The 16,054-nt window shown below is 41.1% G+C and overlaps 2 protein-coding genes across 5 annotated transcripts in view; one reads left to right on the forward strand and one right to left on the reverse strand.

Moving 5' to 3' along the window:
* LOC116835616 (aldo-keto reductase family 1 member B1) overlaps window positions 1–16,054 on the reverse strand; it is a 645,245-nt gene that overhangs the window by 472,028 nt on the left and 157,163 nt on the right. The window lies entirely within an intron of this gene.
* CALD1 (caldesmon 1) overlaps window positions 1–16,054 on the forward strand; it is a 250,640-nt gene that overhangs the window by 97,264 nt on the left and 137,322 nt on the right. For 2 of the 4 annotated variants that reach the window (XM_032798575.2, XM_032798573.2), the window contains exon 2: window positions 3,724–3,829. The gene's annotated coding sequence lies outside the window, so the exon portion shown is untranslated. Of the gene's footprint in view, window positions 1–3,723; window positions 3,830–16,054 lie in introns of those variants that run through there. The other 2 variants (XM_032798569.2, XM_032798571.2) reach the window with 1 other exon arrangement.

Below are 16,054 nucleotides of genomic sequence, written 5' to 3' on the forward strand. Positions count from 1 at the left end.
AACTCTCCCAGAAAGATGAAGCTGTGTTGAATGGGCTGAGCACTCCATAACCCTGGTAAACTAACAGTGCTAGATAAACAAGTACATTTTTGAGGGGGTGGGGAAGTATTTCACTGAAGTCCTGTGGGCTGTGTCCTAATAATTACAGGACCACAGTAAAAGACCTGTACTTCAGCTGTGGTTGAGATGGCACTTTGACTCTAGCCCCTTGCTTCCCTCATTTGTGAAGTTCTCAGAAACTGAGCTTTTTGCTCTGAAAGTTTTCATGTTTTGTCTCATACATTTTCTACTGAGATTGTAAGTTCTTTGGGGCTGGGGACTGCCTTTTGGTTCTCTGTTTGTAGAGCACCTGGTCCAGGATTGGGGCTGCTAAGTGCTACTACAATACAATAATAATAGACATTTAGATAATTAATTAAATAATTTTATCTGAATGCAGGCAAAAAAGCTTTAAGAAATATGAGCCTGCTTCAGAAAAACACTTGAGCATGTTCTTAAGCTTTTCCCTATTCAGCAAACCACTCAAGCACGTGCCTAAGTTGAAGTCAATGAGACTTAAGCATGTGCTTAAAATTAAGCACGTGCTTAATTCAAAAGGTGTCTAGCAGTGTTATTTATTTGATTTTAACCTTTGCATCTTAATAAACTGTTTGTAAGTGGTAAGAGGAACAATTAAAGAGAATTGCTTTAAACAAAACCTAGATTGCATGAAAAACAAACCATACAGACACCTGTTTGGGTAACACTGGATGAGGACTGTGCTGCCCATATCCCTCTTTTCTATCAGCAACTCTTATTTGCCAGACATTATAATTAAAGGCTTCCTTTGTTGAAAATTGATTGAATGTGTGAGGAAATCTTGGAATGCTTTATTTAAACCCTCCCTCAGTAATGTCTTCCTATATAAATAAACTACATGGCAATCCAGCCAGAAAAACTGAAGGAAAAAAGAAATCTGGAAGAACTGAATAAACAAAGAAATACTTTACCTAGACTGGTTATTTAAAGATGGTTTCCTGCTCCCAGTCTCACAACTCAGTGAAAAAACTGAATTTGCAATAAAGCCAACACTGGCAGCACTACTGTAGAAGATTAAAAATTTACAGGCTAAGATGTCCAGCCTTAACTGGAATGAGATCCCAACTCGGCAGCCACTCTCCAGTTTTTGTTTGTTTGTTTGTTTTTTGTGATCCAACGAAACAGTCTCCCATTCAGATCTCATTGGCATAAAACTGTTGAAGTTAATGGAGTTACTCTGTTTTTAGGATGGTGAAACTGAGAACAGAATCTAACACTCAGGGCCCAATTCTCAGCTGCTTTAAATTGGCATAGCTCTGTTGGGCTGGCAATTAGATTACTGGAATGGGACTCGGGAGACCTTCCCAGCTCTGCCACTAGCCTGCTGGGTGACCATGGGCAAGGCACGTCATCTTTGTGCCTAAGTTTCCCCATCTGTAAAATGAGGATAATGATACTGGCCTCCTTGCTAAGACACTTTGAGAGCTGCTGATGAAAAGTGCTGTAGTACAGCTATTATTTTTAAGTCAATGAAGCTACTCTGTGTTACATCAGCTGAGAATCTGGCCCACTGTGAGCCTGATTGTGATCTCAGTTACTTTGGTTTAGCAATGCTGTAACTCCCTTGCATAAATGAGATCAGAATATGAGCCTGATACTTTGGATCAGCGAATCAAAGGAACTGGAGGGTGGCACCAATTTAGCTGAGATTATGATAGTATGGCCAAAACATAGCAATATGTAGTAGAGAAGGGTCTAAGCCATGAAGTTTGGATTCCAACCCAGTTCTGAACTTTCCTCAGATTCAGGGTGTATGGATGGGAGAACATTTTTATAACATCAATAAAACATCTGTTGACATTCAGTTGAACTTAATTCAGCCAAAGTCATTTTCAGGATGGAGTGAAAACCAAGCAGACTGACAAGGCCAGGTTCTGTGACTCGAATATTGCTAACAGTGTGGGAAGGAGAAGGGAACTATTTCATGGCATTGTCCCCATATTTAAAAATCTTGAGAAGAGATTGGAAGGAGAATAGGAATGGTTGGAAGCAGAAAGTTCCCTATAGACCCAGAAACCTTTGTACTCCATGATCTGAATCTTATGAAGACTCCAAGCAATTGTTGTAAGCAATTCCTAGTGAGGGTTTCTGCAGTGGCCAAGTGGTGCATGCTGTGAAATTGCAAAGAGGCAAATGAATTCAACATTTCAGAGTGGTATACAAGTGTGAGTGAGCTCACTAGCTTGGAAAGGATTACCTTGTGTACATGAAGCAGGGTTCTGCCAAGAAAGATGGGCCTGATGCACTTCTCACTCCAGGGTGAGTCTGCAGTAATTACACTGAAGCAAACCAGTGTGAGAAAAATTAGAATCATGTCCCGGGATCCTCTCCTTAGATCTCGGTTGAGGTGATTAAGAGTGTCCTTATTCAGGTACTGTTTGATGCCCTGTATATCTAGTAATCTTTATTATGCTGCAAGTAGAGATGAGCCTGAACTAAAACAGGATGCCTCTTACTTTGTGGAAATTCAGTTCTCAGTTTTGCATCTGACCTCAGTTTCAATAATGGGTTGAATCAAAACTCTGTATCTGACCATCCCCATGCTTCAGGCAACATGAATATAAACATGAGTCTGTAAAGTCTAAGGACCAAATTCTAAAACTTTTACTCAACTTGGTGAGCAGTAATTCACATGAAGAGCCCCCTGAAGTTACTTTCTGTGAGTAACTGCCTACTAGCATAAGTAAAGTTTCCATAGTCTAGCACTAAAAGAGTAACTCTAAATAATACATTCATTTAGTGCATTGTATAGGTCTTAGGATGTTGTCCTGCATATGGAGGTGCATGATTCTTAAGAGAACAGTCCAGGCTCTCTGAAGGTGCACAGTATCATTTAACATGGCAATTTTCTATGATGCCACAGTAGTGGCAGGATGCATAGTAAATTTATTAGTACTGCTTTGCTAGATGCTTATGTCCACAGCATTCAAGGAGGGAATTCAGATGGAAGTCAGTGTATAGAAAGACGACTTACATCCATGGTGAATTTAGTAGTCTTACACACTGATAGAAATGCAAGATGGAAAATTATTCTTGTGGGAGGAGATTTTCAAAGGCAGAAAGGGGAGTTAGGTGCACAAATGCCATTGACTTTTAATAGGCGTTGGGTGCTCACCTCTCCTTTGTGTCTTTCAACATCTTCCTTAGGTCATTTTCTCTATCTCCCTTTGTCAGTATAGGATTGTTCCCTTACTGTTGGTTCTCCAGATTTGTTTTGCTCCATTCAGTTTTAAATGATTCAGATGAAGGGCTTCTGCCACCATCCTGGAAGACTAATGTACTGTTTTAATAGAGATCATTGTTATTGCATGTTTCTGCTATCCATTGTAAGTTCCCTTTGGCTCCTTTCTTTGTAGTTACATCCTCTGGGATTATCCTAAATAACTGTCCTCTTTATATTGAGTTTATCTCAATTGTTCTGCTGTCAGTGGCATTCATGTTGTTAGCGTCTAGCTGAATGTTAATAATAGGTGCTTTTGTCTATCATTTTTTATTTTTTTTTCTGTATTTTCAAAATCTCCATAGTGCTTTCTACTAAGAATAGTTCTCTGAACAGAAAAAGTATTCCTTGAAAAGGCATTTTGTGTGCATTATCATAAAATCATCATCACTAAACATTTTTCTGGAACTCTTATTTCTTTACAGTGATCACCCACAGTGCTCCAGAGACATCATTCCAAATTCATTCCTTAGCGCTCAGCAGCTGGTGTGTGACTGACAGGCCCAGAAGCGTGCATCTGATTGCTTTCATGTGAGTATGATTAAAGTGACTACCTTTCAATCCCTTGCCAGTGGCAGCTGCACTGTTTTCAGCATGCTGCCTTAGACACTGATCCAAAGACCATTGGAGTCAGTAGATAACTCCCTTTGACCTCAATGGGCATTGGATCAGGCCTTGGATTTGTATACTTTTGGGGACACTATAGTAACTACTTTTTGCATTGTGGTTTATTCGTGTTGTAGTAGAGATGTAAAGGATTGTATGAACTACTTGAATTTTGCGATAATTACTTCTTCGGGATGTGGAAAATGTTCTCACAGCTGTACGTATTTCTTCATTTGATCTTAGTAGTGTTTTCTTGTGTCTTTTTGGCATTCTGAAATTTCTGCTTCCTGAGTCTGCTATTACTACTAAATCATATTAAGTTATATGAACAAGATTTTGTGGTTGTGAAGTTAGACTCCTGTTTCTTTTGCTCTTTACTCAACAAATGAACTATGAAGGAACCACACAGGCAGTGGGGTTCAAATAACCGTGTCTACTAAATAAACACAAAATACAAAGCTGAGCTACATATACACACTGCTGTCCTGGCTGACTTCTGGAACCCAGAACCCAGTGAACACTGCTAGAGGGCTCTCAAGCTTTTTGAAAATATAGTTTCCAATTTCTGTGCACTATAACCGTGAAATATTTTCATACAGCAATTCAGACTGGAGGTATACTGCAGCCTGGTATTGTACTATACTTGACATTAATGCAGTGAGAACTTCTGTTAAACAAGTTTCTTTATTCTTAAATTTGCATCCATGTAACAACTCCAACCCAGAGCTTGCTTTAATTGCTGCAGGCAGCTTTCTGTCCTGATCAGTTTTCAGAGCCTTCGTTGTTATGTGAAGTGTTTAGCTGCATTTTAGGTGCCTAAATCCCTTTAGCAATCTGACCCAAGGAGATTAAGGTCCAGATTTTCAAAGCCTCAGTACCCACAGGTAAGGCAAGAATGTCACAGTGTCCTGAGCTCTTTTGAAAAAACAAAATCCTAATAACAAAAAAGCAAGAATACCAGTAACACAAAAGCAAACAAAAGGCAGTTTTCATGTTTAGTTTTGGTTGTAGAAAACCTGAATATTTTGACATAAATAGACATATTTCTTGAGAATTTGTATTTTGTTGAAAAAGCCATTTTACACTGGAAAAAAACATTTCCATGCAAAACTGGTGACTAGCTCTTCCATTGACTCTTTGAAATTGAAGACTAGGCCATATACATTTTGGAGGATATGGATAATTTTCTTTAGATTTGCAATAAGGTATTGCACTTAAAATATGGCCCCAACATCAGGAGGTATTAATGGACTCCAATTGGCTAGATCCTATATACACAATGTTGTTAATAACAACTGACATTTACCACTCACTAAACAGTGTTATCCACAGTTATTTTCTTTACTTAGAATAGACAATAATTGCAGTATCTGTGATACCAGTTAGTAGTAACTTCTGATAAACATAAATGTGTTAGCGGTGACCACCACTGTAGAAGCAAACAAGTGTATTTTTTAGATCTGCTAGAATGAGTTTATCCTTGCAAGAAAACAACAATTTAGAGGTGCTGTTGGGCCACTTTCATCATTGGTGTAACTGCAATGACATCAGGGAAGTTTCACCAGGGATGATGATGTCTCGTTACAGGCTTAATTCAAAGTCTATTGAAGTCAGTGCGAGCAAAGCTGAAGGTCAGTTAGGGGCAGAAGGATCATGCTTGCACTGCTCTGTGTTATGGGAATTCTGGGCTGCATAGGCCATATGCGAAGGCTGCTGGAAGTTGGAGCATTCTCTGAGTCTATCTGCCTTACAGAAGAGGTCACTGAGGCCTCCACAATCTGGGTAGTACACAATCTGGCCAGAGCCACCTTTGCCCCCTCTCTCCCCTGGCTGACCTGATGTGCTGCATTTCATAGGAGATACAGCACCGAATCTATCTCCATTTCTTCAAAACAGGATGAGGTGGAAATTGTGGCTCACCCCCATAAACTGGTTCTTCAGCAGAATGAACTTCCCTGTAGAATCTGGGACTTTGTGTGAGCACTAGCCTGCACCAGCGCCATATAAAAGTTCTTTGTTACAGTCTAGTCCCTGGTGGTGTTTTGTGTTGCATGACATTTTTGGAGAGGTGCAAGTATACGTGTGGTTGGAGTTTTGTTTAGTTTAATACCAGACAGGCTAGTTCAGGAAGTGATATAATTTATCCTGATGCAGTTCCTAGTCCCATGAAAATGTGATGACCGCCTTTCACTGATCACTCAGCCTGATTAGTTGTGTAACTCTGCTGCTAGGAAAGGTTTTACTCGCTGCACTAATGAACCACGGAGCTAACCAGCAGCTGAAACAAAGAAAACCAGTACGATAATTGCAGAAAGTAATGTGTCACTTAAGGATGACCCTAAACAATCAAACCTGCTGTGGCTCACCCAAAATTTGAGGTGAGAAACATTCTTTATTTTTTTAATTCAGGAATTACACCACCTATGAAATGTGAAATTGACACTAATTTCCCATAAATCTGCTTCTGATAAAAGTGTTTGGCAAGACAAAATTTAAAAACAAAACTCTGAATAAGCCTAGTGATCAGGTATAGGAGCAGGTTCACTGCTATGCTTCCCTGTCTTTGTGCGGCTCGTGTGATGCAAAAAGACTGGAAACTACTCAGACCTTCCCAGTGGGTGCAAAGCAGATGTAGCTGGGAGGAGAGGAGGTGGCAGCTATCCTCAGCTGACAAACAGTCCCTTAGCTGTGTCAAACAGGTCTCAGCCACAGCAGAAAATGTATTCTGTAGTCTTTTAGGTGACATTAACTTTCTAAGACAGGAAGGCCCAGGGATCCTCAAAGATACCCTTGAGGATCTAGGCAAAGTGTCATGTAAAAGTTAGATACATGATTGGGAGTTGAGATTCTTGGATTTTATCCCCCAGGTCTACTCTAACTCCTGATTTCTATCCCCTAACTCTGTCATTATAACCTGTGACTTTAAAATTGAAACAACAATACTTACCATTTGAACCTCACAGGGATGTTGTGATGCTTATGCACTTAATGTTTCTGAAGCATTTTGAAATCCTTGGACAATGCTATATAAGTATATATCCATCATCATAATCTGTAAAACTGCACTGGTAATATTTACCTAATGCACAGGATGTTGAGACTTTATAGGTGTTTTTAAAATATTTTAGGATCCCTGGCTGAAAGATGCTCTGTGACTGTTCTGTAATTCTAGATCAGCTGGAAGCAGGAAGCACCAGAAACCTCAGAAGAAAACCTCTTCTCAGGACACTTCCAACCCAGTTTCGTAGACTCAAGTGGTTTAGATTAGAAGATAGTACCCTTCAACATGCGTGAGAACCTTTGGGTGTTTATCCAAACTTAGCATGATCTCTATATCGCTGAAGTTCTCTATTTAACTGGCTTCCATTCATGGCCTGATTTTGCATGTTTTTCTCACATTAGTGAGAGCTGCCAGACCCAACATGTTAAAGTATTTGGGTCTGATTCCCTTGTACATTAAGGTCCCTTTTATACACTTCAGGCAGTGTAAAGGGGCCTGTGACAAAGTTCCTCCTCTACTCTGGTGGGTCCTGCGCTTATTGGCAGATTTGCTCACCTCGGTGATTTCCCCATAGTCTGGGTCAGCTCCTCCTGTGTCTGATCAGGAGTTGGGAAGGTTTTGGGGGGAACCCAGGCCGCACAACTCTACTCCAGGTCCCAGCCCAGGGCCCTGTGGATTGCAGCTGTCTATAGTGCCTCCTGTAACAGCTGCATGACAGCTACAACTCCCTGGGCTACTTCCCCATGGCCTCCTCCAAACACCTTCTTTATCCTCACCACAGGACCTTCCTCCTGATGGCTGATAACGCTTGTACTCCTTAGTCCTCCAGCAACACAGCCTCTCACTCTCAGCTCTTTGTGCCTCTTGCTCCCAGCTCCTCACATGCACTTCCTCTCTTCTGGCTCCTCTTTGCCTGACTGGAGTGAGCTCCTTTTTAAACCCAGGTGCCCTGATTAGCCTGCCTTGATTGGCTGCAGGTGTTCTAATCAGTCTGTCTGCCTTAACTGGTTCTAGCAGGTTCCTGATTACTCTAGTGCAGCCCCTGCTCTGGTCACTCAGGGAACAGAAAACTACTCATCCAGTGACCAGACTCCTGTACTCCACTGGTTTGGGTCTGTCACAGGGCCATAAAATGAAAGTAAATTACATTTAGGTATAAATGAAACAGAGTGAAATTAGGCTTTCCTGAGTTACTTAAGCTCTGACCCTGAAAAACCTTTCAGAGTCTCTGCAGGCAGTTCTTTGTTTTAGAAGAGCAAATCTCCCAAATTGCAAAAGATTACCTGAGGCAAATGATATTTGAGAGAAGATTCTTTTCCATCACATCTGGGATCCCTGTATCTTTATTACAAGCTTCAGACACCTTCAGCATTGCTAGTTTGATTTGACTGAAGGGGAAGGGTGACAAACTTTAATTGCAAGTTCTACATGAAAAAATATAACGACAAATATTTATTATATGAAACATATAAAAGGATCGCACTTGCTGATTTTCTGGGGTTTTGAAAATCCAGCCTAATTTTGAAAGTTTGATACAAATTGAGACTGACTCTTATTGCAGACCTGATACAAATTTGCTGAGACTTGGATACCAGCTGTTTCTCCGACAGGGTACAAGGGCACATAACTAGAATAGCATCTTTTGTGGAAAGTAGTGTTTCCCATTGTTAAATGTGTGAGCCTGAGGCAGAAAATTGCAGTCATTAGTTATGTGGCATGTGCAGTCTAAAACATGTCTGCGGGCTTTGGCAGTCTTTTTGCTGTTTGTTTTTTTTTTCAAAGGTTATCCTACCTATTCTGAAGCCTACTTGCCTTTTTGGTAGTTTCATCGGTGAAAGACAAATCTAAATATATTTTCTTTTGCCTTGCGTTAAAGCTGAAGATAAGCTACTGATTATTTGCCTTTAGAAATATTTGTGTGAATATTTCTTTTGGTTTCAATGCACTCAGTTTGCCCTGTTATTTTTATTTGCTGAAGTCTACCAGTCATTTTTGATTTCTTACTATATTGTTTCCATTTTCAATCTTCAGGCAAATGTGTATAATTAGTAAAATAACCAAACTAAGTATAAATGTAACTGAATGACAATTTGAAATGACCTCACCTCTGCAGCTTGCCTAAGAGATGATAAATGATAAAAATCTATGATAATGATAATAGTCACATGATAGTCTATGAAATTTGCAGGGTGTAAATGTTAAGGCTGGAGATAAATTATTTAAAGTGATACATTGGGGTCTAACTGGGAGTAATAAGAAAGGTAAAATTTAGGCTGAATATCAGGAACGTTCTTCCAGTGAAATCTTTTTGGACCAGTGATACTTAAACTGGGGTCCATTGACCACAGACAGCTGTCTGGTCACATGTTGCTGGCTCTTCCTCCTTTATTTCCAGATGCTAAACTGCATTAAAATATATCTAAACAAGGGATACTTGTAAAGATTGATTTTTATAGGTGCTGCACATGTACAGTGCCTCTTGGTATGAAATGAAGAATATTGGTTCTGTCTACATAAACTCCCTCTACATTTCCAAATGTATAAGCCATTTTTCTTCATTTACTGTTTTTAAACTGTTGCATAGTCTTGCTCTCTGCTGTAAAACAGCTGCCATTTTCATCCCAGAGGTAGCTGTATTTCAAAGGTGAAATGATTCTGTTTCACTTTTTCCCCTCCCTATAGGAGACAGTAGCGAGTATATATGCTGTATTCACCTTCACTGGTTTGCTTGTCACCTGGATTACTTCGGGGCATTTACAGAAAGGCTGAAGTCTATTGAAATGGGAAGGGGCACTCTCACTCCACCAGCCAAAGAGGAGGGGAACTTTGGATGGCACTGTTCACCCAGGCGAGAAAGAAGATGGGGAACTCTCTGCTTTTAACAAAGGAGGGGAAGCGGTCGCCTTAGGTTCCTGTACTTTAATGTCTAGGTTTACACCAGGAGAGGGTAGGTGATGTCACCACTAGACTGAGCAGTAGTGGGGAAAGTGGGTGTGATGAGGAGGCAACAGCTATGGCCAGGTTTTGGTACTTAAGTGCAATCTAATAAATCATAGAATCATAAGACTGGAAGGGACCTCAAGAAGTCATCTAGTTCAGTGCCCTGCAGTCAAGACAGGACTAAATATTATCCAGACCATCTCTGAGAGGTGTTTGTCTAACCTGCTTTTAAAAACCTCCCGTGAGGGAGATTCCACAACCTCCCTAGGCAATTTATTCCAGTGCTTAACTACCCTGACAGGAAGTTTTTCTAATGTCCAACTTAAACCACCTTGCTGCAATTTAAGCCCATTGCTTCTTGTCCTATCCTCAGAGGTTGCCAAGAACAATTTGTCTCCCTCCTCCTTGTACAGCCTTTTATGTACTTGAAAACTGTTATGTTCCCCCTCAGTCTTCTCTTCTCCAGATTAAACAAACCCAATTTTTTCCATCTTCCCTCAGAGCTCATATTTTCTAGATCTTTAATAATTTTTGTTGCTTTTCTCTGGACTTGCTCCAATTTAGCCATAACTTTCCTGAAATGTGGCACCCAGAACTTGATACCGTACTCCATTTGAGGCGTAATGAGCATGGAGTAGAGCTCTTGCTTACAACATTCCTGCTAATACATCCCAGAATGATGTTTGCATTTTTTGTAACAGTGTTACATTGTTGACTCATATTTAGCTTGTGATCCACTATGACCCCCAGATCCCTTTTCTCAGTACTCCTTCCTCGTCACTCATTTCCCATTTTGTATGTATGCAACTGATTGTTTCTTCCTAAGTGGCAGGGCCAGCCCACAACATTTTGGCACCTGAGGCAGGGAGCTCAAATGACACCCCCATGCCTCCTCACCTGGGCCAAAACTTTGAAAGGTCTCAATTCTGCCTTCTTCCTGTTCTACTCGTCTCATGGTACTGCTCTGCTACCTACCCCAATAAAGGAGAACTCACCTTTAAAATGCCTTGTTCAAGAAATTTAAGTAACACTTAACTTCAATTGCCTGAACAACAAAATGTAACTTCTTGTCTCAAGTTAAACACTGGTGTTTTTTCTGTTGAATAATCCAAAGTGGTTGCTTTCCCTACTTCTTCGGTTCAAAAGATTTGAACTGCTTCCGAAGGTCCACATCTGGGCCAGTCTCATGCTCTATGGATGTGCAAGGCGACCAGCTCCTCCTGTGTCATGGGAGTTAAATGTGTGTGTTTATAACTTCAGCTTAAAGAAAGCTGCGTTCTCGTACTGGCAGACTATTACAGAAGTGTTAGAAGGATGGCACAGAGCATCAAAAGCATTTGGAAAGAGATGGTCATCTTATTTGTCACATATATTCCAGAACAGCCTTCTGGAGTTGATCCTGCCTGAAATGTATTTTGTAGAAGGGCTTTCAGTGCATCACCTAAATCATCTCGCATACAATATCACGCATGTCACCATGGTGTCAACACTGTCTCTTAGTGCACCTGCATTCTGACCGGAGCTAGGTATGACTTTGCTTTGTCCAAGTTGTTCCATGCTCCAGATATCAAGGTCAACACCTTGGAGTCTCTTGTCTTACAGACTTTTATTGCAAACGTATGTCATGCCACACACTAAGACACCAATTTGAAGTTACTGCATGTTTATGGTGATTCATTTCCTCTGTCGGCTGTCCCCATGAAATAGTTCCTGTCAACTGGACTATTATCCTCCAACAATGGCTAGCACCATGGTTACATCTGAATGCCCAATGGTGTTGAATTGTTGCTTTGGCCTCTGACTGGGATTATCCCATGCAGTCGTAATCAAATGGTATTCAGTGTCAGGGAGGAGTTCCCAGCTGTTGACGTCAATAATGTATGCCTTGATGAGTGGATGCAGGAGAAAATACATAGATCTTTGAATACAGTGTAAAAAGTTCGCACTGCCCATAACATCTGTGCAGTTTGCTCAACTGACCACGCAATGTTCAGTGATTGAGAACTGCCAATGGGACAAATCTAGCCGAGGGTTTAAGGCTCGATCAGGTCTGCACTCCTCTGTTTTGTCCCAGTTGTCCATAGCCTGACCTTCCAGTCAGCTATCGAAACTCAAGTTCTTCCAGCCTTAAAGAAGCTCATTTGTCGTACAGCTCCTGTAGCATTTATTTCAATAACAGTATAGTCATGCTCACTGACACTAAGCCATTCACAGAAGATCTTGACTAGGTTCTTGTCCTTGTTACAAAATCATAGTAAATTCCATTTTTTCCCTATGCCACTGAATGTCGGTGTGCAGTCCACGAATACAGAGTTCCTGTCATACGACATTATCCTTGCTATAATGCTTCTGTACTTGGTCTTTGGCCCCAGTAACCTTGTATGATTCATTTGAATAGTTTTCCAATAGTAGTGGTGTGTGTACAGTTTCTTGGGTGGGACTTCTTAGATGGTCTTGAGTTTAGCCATCAAACTCAGCTCTCAAGCTCCACAATTTAAGGAAGTTTCATATTGCTTGGCACAGGAGAGCTGATCTGAAGTCGCCACGCAGTGCTAGATTGTTGGATATGCGAAGCGGTCTCACAATGGCAATGAGCTCTTTCAGAACCATTTTTGCCAGTAAAAGAGACTCTGATGCAATTTTCTTCTTGATGACTAAATATTATGGATGGCCTTTAACCTTAGTCTCATGCTCAAAACTCTTTCTCAAACTTGGAATGCTCTCTGGTACTTGCTGCTTTACCATCTCATTGGCAATGCCAAAAATTTCTAGCCAGGTTCCTTCCAGTCCTTTGTTTCCTGATACAAGCCAATGTATCTCGGAAAATTAGACTGGAAGAGTTTGCAAACAAAAACAGTTATGCAGAATTTCTGGGTTTAGAGTTTCATAAGCCTATGGGCTGTCACTTTGTCACCATTGGGGATTCCACGCCAGTAATGTAGTTTGGATGGAAGCCTTTATTTTCACTTGTCTTGCTGGGGAACATTGAAGTTTTTCAACTTGCTGTGCCCCATGGGGCCCCCCCAAGTTTTTAAACAAGGGAAGTCCCTCAGAGCTACTGCTCAAGTGGGTCCACAAGTTCCTGAATCATCTAGACACTTAAGAACTAAACTTCTAGCTACAAGCTGTTTCTTGCGCCTCCACGCTACACTCTTCTCCGATCTACACTTTCCAGGAATGTGCAATGGTTACATCCATTTCAGATGGAGATATGGATGCTGCACGTAGCTGCTAGTTCACCTGCACTCTGACTAACTGGAACGGATCAGGCATCTCTCTCATCACTCACACCCTCACTGGGGCCGGAAGGCTCACCGTGAACATTTGCGTCTATGTATCTCAGGAGAGCTCCTCCTGCTTAGATAGAAAAGCTTCCTTTGCTTTCTTTCTTTTTCTGAATGCTGTCCAGAGGCGGATTTTCTTCTTTCACTCATGACTGCTGTCCGTTCGGCAGCTATAGTGGCTCTCACACTCATGTTTTTTTTTTTGAAGGGGGGGGACAAATTAATGCAGGCTGGTAGCAGGGCCTGAGTAAGAGGTCAGAGTCTTTAAGGGCTAAACTGAGCTTTCTACTACTTCAGTTGACCTGCCTGTTCCATTCCAAGTGGGTCAGCGGAAGCAGAAGGAAACAAGGAAGAAGCTGGTGTTAAATCAGTCCAGGCTCTCTGGAGGTGCCAGAGAGGTACATAAGAGAATTCCTCCTCTGCTTTCTCCCTGGAGCTCCCTGCTTTGTTTTCTGTTATTCCTTCTCCCCTTTTCCCTGCCTGCCTGTTATGTCTCTTCGTTCCCTCCTGCCTTCAGCCACAGTACTCCACTCATCTCTGTGCATCTAGAGCAGAGAAGAATACATATGCACCAGCAAGCAGACATAATTTTTCTACACGTCTGGGTCTAGTGGTGCGCCCCCACAGTCCTGACAGCACTGAGGCGGCCACCTGAGTTTGCCTCATGGTATGGACACACCCCTGCTAAGTAGGAGTACCTTTTCAGTTGTCCATATTGAATGTAATCCTATTTACTGGCAGATCATGTTGATTTGTCCAATTTGTCCTGATTATTTTTAATTTTAATCCTATCCTCCAAAGCACTTGCAACCATTCCCAGTTTGGTATCATCTGCAAACTTAAGTGTACTCTGTACGCCATTATCTAAATCATTGATGAAGATATTGCACAGAACCAGACCCAGAACTGATTCCAACTTGACTGTGAACCACTGATAACTACTCTCTGGAAATGGTTTTCCAACCTATTATGCACCCACCTTGTAGCAGCTCCATCTAGGCTGCATTTCCCTAGTTTGTTTATGAGAAGGTCATGCGAGACAGTATCAGAAGCCTTACTAAAGTCAAGATATACCACATCTACCACTTCTCCCCTATCTACATGGCTTGTTACCCTGTCAGAGAAAGCCATTAGATTGGTTTGACATGATTTGCTCTGGACAAATCCATGCTGACTGTTACATATCACTTTATTATTTTCTAGGTGTTTGCAAGTTGATTGCTTAATTATTTGCTCCATAATCTTTCTGGGTGCTGAAGTTAAGGAGATTGGTCTGTAATTCCCTGAATTGTCCTTATTCCTCTTTTTATAGTTTGGCACTATATTTGCCCTTTTCTAGTCCTCTGGAATCTCTCCTATCTTCTATGGCTTTTCAAAGATAATCGCTAATGGCTCTGATATCTCATCTGTCAGCTCCTTCAGTATTCTAGGATGTATTTCATCAGGTCCAGGTGACTAGAAGACTTCTAACTTGTCTAAGTAATCTTTAACTTGTTTTTTCCTTGTTTTAGCCTCTGATACTATCTCATTTTCATTGGCATTTACTATGTTAGATGTCCAATCACTGCTAAACTTTTTGGTGAAAAGTGAAACAAAAAAGTCATTTAGCCTTTCTGCCATTTCCACATTTTTCTTTGTTTTTCTCTCTCTGGGGGAATATCCTCTGGGAGTAGTGGGTCATTCAAGTATGAATGAGAATTGCTCTTAGAAGATAGTGAGAGCATGGGACATCCACGAATTCCAATCAGAGACAGAGTGATGTGTCTAGGGGGTTATAACGAAACAGTATCCCTCATGTCCAGCCACTTAGTGACTCATGCTATATGCTTGTGCAGTACTCTTGCTGGCCCACTATCTTGCAGTGCCTGCTGCTTTAAGATTATATCAATTTAGTGGATGCGAATCATTCAAAAATGTTCACTATGCCCAGCAGCTCTCCTGGTGACTTCCAGCTGTTTTCTCACAAACCCCCTTCACACCCCTGCAAGCTCAAGTCCTAAGAACCAGATTTTGCATCCCTTCTTTAGGTTGGTAGAACCATTATGTGAGTCATCCCAACCCTTTGAGAGACAACTCAGGGAGTAAGCCATTATTCAGCATGAGTAAAGATGGCAGAATATGGCCCAAAGTGACTGAATATCAAGGGCTAGATTCAAACAAATTTCATTGCACTGAGTAATAACCTACCTCTCAAACAGTCCCATTGATAGCAAGGGTGAGGTACTATTGAGTGTGAGGAACGCTGCTGGAATGTGGCATAAAGAGAAGGCTCATCTGCCCCCCTCCCTGTCCCAAGAACACATTCCAGCAAGAGAGTGAAGCTGAGATCTATGCATCAAAGTAGGGCTACCTAGTAAGATAAAGCAGACTCTGCTTTTCTATCAGTGTTAGTCCTATCAGAGGCCAGTAAGCAATAGTCTGGTTTGTAAGAGATAAGCATGCTCAAGTACCAAGCAGACCTAACCTTGCTTAACTTTTAAAGCCTTGCTTGAGGGGGCCAAAATCCCTCTACTTAAAAGACTTAATGTTTAAGCAGTATGAATTATACAGCAACCACATGAGCCACGGCTATACTACAGTGTACATATGTTTGTTCTTTAGTCTGTAAGAAGAGAATACAGAACAGGAGGTCATTTGACTTACAACCAATAATTTTGTTTTTTGTAACGTTCCTTTTAACAAATGCAGTTTAAATGGGTTTGTTTATATGACTTGGGATTGGAAAGGCCCAAACTAACCAGATTTTACACAATGTGGCTTTCTTCCAAATTAATCTAAAATATTTTAATCCCTCTGGAGTTTCTTTATCCTTGGCATCTGTGTTATAGTGGAGACACATTTTTAACATTTCTCTGAGAAAACTACCTTTCTTTCCTTCCAACTGTACTTGATGAGGTCAATGGAGCACTGTTATACTCTATTTAA

This window comes from Chelonoidis abingdonii, chromosome 1 (genome assembly GCF_003597395.2).
Source record: "Chelonoidis abingdonii isolate Lonesome George chromosome 1, CheloAbing_2.0, whole genome shotgun sequence".
NCBI lineage: Eukaryota > Metazoa > Chordata > Testudines > Testudinidae > Chelonoidis > Chelonoidis abingdonii.